Source organism: Giraffa tippelskirchi, chromosome 10, assembly GCF_054371585.1.
Source record: "Giraffa tippelskirchi isolate mGirTip1 chromosome 10, T2T-mGirTip1v1.2.pri, whole genome shotgun sequence".
Lineage (NCBI taxonomy): Eukaryota > Metazoa > Chordata > Mammalia > Artiodactyla > Giraffidae > Giraffa > Giraffa tippelskirchi.
In genome coordinates this window covers 121,941,116-121,947,254 of record NC_137284.1, presented here as the reverse complement: position 1 = coordinate 121,947,254, position 6,139 = coordinate 121,941,116, and the positions used below count along the sequence as shown (strand labels likewise).

Here is a 6,139-nt window from a genome sequence, read left to right as displayed (position 1 = left end):
TTTTTTTACCATAAGCCTCTTATCTTTCATATAAACCTTAAAATCTACTCATCCCTCTTCATTAAAATAATGCTGCTGATAATTGCACTGGAGAGGCATTGAATTTGTGGATTGGGAGATCCATTTTAGAGAACTGACATCTTTATAACATCAAGTCTTCTCATTCAGAATTTGGTACATGCCCCATTTGCTTAGGTCTTCTTTTATGCCCTTCAGCTTTATTATTTTTCTCTTATAGATAAATAAATTTCTTATTAGATTTATTCATAAAGAAAGGAAATGTATTTAATAGGAGAAGGAGAAATTGTCATTATAACTAATATTTATTAAAACGTTTATGATTGACAAAGTACTTTTGTATTCATTATGTCATTTGATCAGATAATCTTGAGGCAGTAGGCAGGGGTGGTATTATTTTCACCACTTTTTTCCCCCCACCACTTTCAGATAAGTTCACTGAGACTGGGGAAGTTGAAAGATTGGGCTGGAAAGAACTGTGATGCTCACCATCCCCCAAGGACAAGAGACAAGGCAATCCTCTTGCAGAGCCCTCCCTCCCTGGCCACAGTTGATATGTTACCTAATCCAAGGGCAGCCACACACTGCACACTGGTCAGAGCCTTGAGGGTGGCCCTACAGGAGACATTACCCAACAGAGACTACTTGAAACAACAGGTTGTAATTTGGAGGCCTCTAAAGGGCAGAATCTCTGGGTATTCAAGTCTCCAAAGTAAACTCCTGCATCTTCTCCCTGAGGGGAGGTAGAGGATGGTACATTCCTGGCTGAAGTATCTGTGGAGCAGGAGGGGAGAGAGCGGCTCCCTTTGCTTTCCCTGCCCCCTACCCAGGTCCGGGTGTTTCAGCCCTTCATTCTGCTAAACCCCCATCACCTGTACCTCTCATCAATTTAAACCTTTCCACCTTGGTTAGTATTTCCCATTTTTTGTCCTTCTCCCGCTCTCTTTGTGTCATTCTAGTAGAGTTCATATAAACATACTTATTTCATCTTCTATGTTTAACCAGAAGTTTGTACCTACTGTTTGGGGTTCACTGACCTTTTTCATCTGAGCAGGGATGCAAAGCTTCAGAGGGTGGAAAGGTTGGGGAAGGGGAGGGGACAGAAGGGGATGGAAGAGGCTGTGGAGGGGGCTCGCAGTCCTCTCAATAGCTTGTGCTTTTAGGTTCTTCATAGTGCCTTTTCCTTTGTGATGTCTCCCATTCTGCTTTCTGCTCTCAGAGGTCCTGGAGATCAGGCTGGTGCGAGGCCCAGACTCCTCTTTTGTGGCGGCCGGCTCTGTCCCTCTTGCTCGGCCTCCACTTGCCTCCCTGCCTTTCTTCCTGTTCTGCAGAATTTCTCCCACTTTTTTGTGCAGGTCAGCACCATAGTGGTAAATGTGCCTCAGGTCAAGTTACTAGTCTAAATGACTGTGTATCCAGCGTGGGCTCTGTATCCATCCCTAGATGCACAGCAGGAGAGTGGTGCCTAGTGTTGCAAATATAGATCCTGGCAAGGCAATTCTGAGGGGGCCGTCCCTCTATTCAGCGAACTCCCAGCTGGGTTCTGTCTTCCTTGGCTGTGATCACTTCCTGCTCACTGCCTCCAGGTAAACCTTCTCATAGTATACCCCGTCCCCTCATGCTCTGACATCTTCTGTTCCCTTTGGGCTGGTGGCAGAGCTATGTCTGTGTCTGTCTTCCCTGTGGCCTGGAGAACCTGGTGGAAGCACAAGACAGGTGAGTAAGTGTCATGGGAGTGAGCAGCATTCCTGGAGGCTGAGTCTGCTAGCAGACCCTGCCTGGTGGATGGCATCAGGTCCGTGCTCCTTAGACTTGGTGAGCTACTAAGAAAAAATTCTCCTCTGCCCTCTATCGTTCTCCACCTGGGCCAAAGAATTACACTGACAGTAACAGGAGAAATGCATACAGGTTTTATTTAAAATTTTAGTTGCATATAGGAACCTTCACAAGAGAATAAAGACCCAAAGAAGTGATGAGAAAAAAAGCTTTTATACTTTTATCTTTTTTAAAAAAAGGCAATAAATTTGTGAAGAATTGACAAGACAACGGTTTTGGGTAGGGAGAGTAAATTGCGGAGAAGTGACTAAAGAAGCTGTGAGTTGGTTCAAAATAATCAATATGTCAAAGCAGCATATTTAAGGTGACATGCTCTGAACTCTTTTGGAAGGCTGACTACACTGATGGCCCCCTTCAAGGCCCCTTTCCTGGGTAATCTGTGGAGGCTGGTGTTAGGCTTAGAGTGAAAACAGCCCTACTGCCCTAGCCTTGACTGGTCAGACAAGGGGGTATGGGGACTGAGGCCACTGAATGGCTGGGTTTCCCCCCTGGGCTGGGCCTCCTGGGGTATGCCCCTCAGCTTGACTTTTTTTTTTTTTTAATATTTACTTGTTTATTGGTTTGGCTGGGTCGGGTCTTAGTTGTGGCACGCGGGATCTTTGTTGAGTCATGCAGACTCTCCATTTGTAGCACAAGCACTCAGTAGTTGAAGTGCATGGGCTTAGTTGTTCCGTGGCCTGTGGGATCTTAGTTCCCCCAACCAGAGGTCAAATCCATTTCCCCTGCTTTGTAAGGTGGATTCTTAACCACTGGACCACCAGGAAAGGTATCTGGTTGGGTGTCAGCCCTTAACCACTGGACCACCCTAGAGGCTTCCGCTGTTCAGCTAAATTGAGCACCTACTGTGAGCTGAGCAAAGCCTCAAAGGTGGGTGGCAGTCTGCTTTGCCCAGCAGGGGCTATTTTAGAGACCCTCAGCCATTTGTCATGGACAGCCTTGTTCTAGTTCTGTCTATAACTGTGCCACCCCTGCCTGCGTGGGCGCTGCATGTATGACGTCAGCACTCCTGCCCTACAATCTTTCCTAGCCCCATAATTTCAGACTTACAGGACAGCTGCAAGAACAGTACAGCAAACTCCTGGATACCCTTCATCCTGACTCTTTTCTTTTTCATCCTGTCTCTTTAAACTTATCATATTTACCTTTAAATATATTATGGGTTTCCCAGGTGGCCCAGTGGTAAAGAATCCACCTCCCAAGCAGGAGACTCAGGTTCAATCCCTGGGTCAGGAAGATGCCCTGGAGAAGGAAATGGCAACCCACTCCAGTATTCTTGCCTGGAAAATCCCATGGACAGAGGAGCCTGGTGGGCTCCAGTCCATGGGGTGGCAAAAGAGTCAGACACAAATCAGTGACTAAACAACAACAACTTGTATTTCCTAAAAAAAAAAAGAAAGAATTCACTCACATAACTATAACACCACAATCAAATCACTAAATTAAAACAGATACAATACCATTCTGCAATCTATAGCCCTTCCTTAGATTTCAGCCTACTGTCAAATCTCCACTTCCCACAGCCTGCAGGATCCCTATAACCTACTATGATCTCTCCTCCTTTTTTGTCATGAACGATAACAATACACATAATCATCATTGTTAAGCATCTATATGACTAGAGCTTGGAATATAATGTCTTATCATTCCTAGCAATGTGCCTAGGGAAGGACATTTTTCCAGTTTTACAGATGAGAGAAAGAGACACACACACTCAGAGGGGTTAATGGTTTGTTCACTTCTGTGGTTTTGTGGTTTGTGGCAGTGCGAGGATTGAATCCAAGTTGAATAACTGCTGGGGTGATGAAGTGGAAGGTGGGTCTTACTTTTCAGTAAAACAGATGAGCTTGGGGAATTGGTAACCACATAGACCAAGAGAGGCTATCTGGGGTAATGGTGGCTGAGCAAAGCCAGAGAGTGCGGAGACAGCTGTTAGAGCTGTATGAGAGAGTTTGTTCCTTGTTTTGGTGTTGACACGTTCCTCTTACCAGCAATTTCCTTAACCTGAATCTCAGTTTGTATATCTTAAGGTGTTAATAGTATCTTCCTGTTTTTGTGAGGATTAAATGAGGTCACATATGGAAAGTGCTTGGTGTAAGGGAAACTTCAGGACGACTACTACTATGTTTCAAGTGAATACATTTAAATCTATTCCAACCAAACACTGTCCGCCTGATTCCTCCTTTTGTTTGACGTTCAGTGGCCAAAAAAAAAAACAAAAAACAAACGGACTCAGAATTTTCTTTGGAAATGGCTCTCAACCGCCCCCTACAGGGCAACTGTGTCAGTGCAGCCAGGATGGGTTACACACAGTTTAGCGTCATGTCTTTTTGAGACACTGGCCTGGCATTGGCCTCTCTGTTCCTGAGGTTTGGCACCAAAATATCGGGGATGGGAAAAAGCCCTTCCGCACACCCCTGTACTTTAAAATACCCAGGGTCGATGAAGAGGGTGCTGAGTGAAAAGGTAGGTGGTGGGAACTTCCTTCAGCCAGCAGAACAGTGCATTTGGCAATGTCCAGAGACGTTTTTCGGAGGAGGCAATGGCAACCCACTCCAGTACTCTTGCCTGGAAAATCCCATGGACAGAGGAGCCTGGCAGGCTGCAGTCCATGGGTTGCTAGGAGTTGGACACGACTGAGCGACTTCACTTTCACTTTTCACTTTCATGCATTGGAGAAGGAAATGGCAACCCACTCCAGTGTTCTTGCCTGGAGAATCCCAGGGACTGCGGAGCCTGGTGGGCTGCCATCTATGGGGTCGCACAGAGTCGGACACGACTGAAGCGACAGCAGCAGCAGCGACAGCAGCAGCGGCAGAGATGTTTTTGGTTGCCATTGGGGTACCACTTGCATCCAGTGGGAGTAAAGGCCTGAAATGCTGCCTACGGTGCACGGACCGCCCCCAACAACAAAGACTTATCCAATCCGAAATATCAACAGTGATAAGACTGAGACATTCTGATTTAGAGTCGTGTTTTGAGTGATGCTGTCGGTTTTTCAAACATACCATCTCTTTCCCATCATTTCAGATCTGGCTGCTTCTAGCACGATGCTTGTGTAACCTTCCTGCCAGTTTCCAAAGATCAAGGTCCTTTTAGCGTTATCTGTCAGTCCTGGTTGTTCATTGGAAGGACTGATGGTGAAGCTGAAACTCCAATACTTTGGCCACCTCATGTGAAGAGTTGACTCACTGGAAAAGACCCTGATGCTGGGAAGGATTGGGGGCAGGAGGAGAAGGGGACAACAGAGGATGAGATGGCTGGATGGCATCACCGACTCGATGGACATGAGTTTGGGTAAACTCTGGGAGTTGGTGATGCACAGGGAGGCCTGATGGGCTGCGATTCATGGGGTCGCAAAGAGTCCAAGCAAAGAGACACGACTGAGCGACTGAACTGTACTGTCCTGTCCTGCAAGATGCTTTCTGATAACATACCATTTAACAAACAAGAAGATAAAAGACGTACTACCCTCAAAGAACAGAGCCTCATTCACCCCCATCCAGTGAAAAAGCATTATTCCAACATTTCAAGCAAAGGTTTTCCAAGTCATGGTATGCCAAGTGCTCCCTCGGTTTGGAGCTGAATTTCTGCTCCTTTTGAAGTGAAATGGCTCTGCTACTCTGAGGTTAGCAGTTGGCTCCCAGATCAGTGGTTGGGCAGTTTTTTTCACAGGTAGTGGGCAGGCCCAGGAGACCTCAGGCCCGCAGGCTCGTGCTGAGGGGTCCTATGTGACCAGAGATTTACTCCCATGCAGGCAGGATGCAGGTGTGGGAAGGGCAAGAGAGGGTTCAATTAACTGAAAATGAGACGCAAGCCTTCACCTCCCGGCAGGAGCCTCGAAAAGGTCCCTGCCCTTCACTCAAAAAGGAGATCTGATTTACAAAACACTTTCCTAGAAGTCAGTTCGCGCATAAATCAAAGTCCCTGGTGTAGGGTTTACAAAGTACTGGCGTGTGGGTGGGGCTCTGGGTTTCACCGCTCAGAGGAAGAACAGCCCCCGTCACACAGCTGTTCCTACAGTACTCAAAAGGACTGGGAAGAAGCGGGGGGGCGCTGGTAGGACTCAGGACGGCCAGGGAAGAAGGGAGAAGGCCTCGGAGGGATAAGGACAGCGGGAGAAGGGTAAGGATCGCAGTGAGACAGCGAGGTGGCCGACGATAACCCCGACAGCCCCTCACGCGCACGCGCAGGGCCCTGCACCACCCCCTCGTTCGTGTATCCGGCCGCTTCTTTCTGCATCCGGGGCACGAAACGACTCCGTTAGGCCTCGGGCGGCGGCCCCTGA

At 47.5% G+C, this 6,139-nt stretch overlaps 1 long non-coding RNA gene across 1 annotated transcript; it reads right to left on the bottom strand.

Moving 5' to 3' along the window:
- Positions 1 to 304: 304 nt before the first annotated feature.
- Positions 305 to 6,089, bottom strand: LOC145523979 (uncharacterized). Its single transcript, XR_014067004.1, has 2 exons — positions 2,997 to 6,089; positions 305 to 1,714 (listed from the first exon to the last, which is right to left on the bottom strand). It is a non-coding gene; the product is annotated as an uncharacterized LOC145523979 (long non-coding RNA).
- Between the last annotated feature and the right edge of the window lie 50 nt (positions 6,090 to 6,139).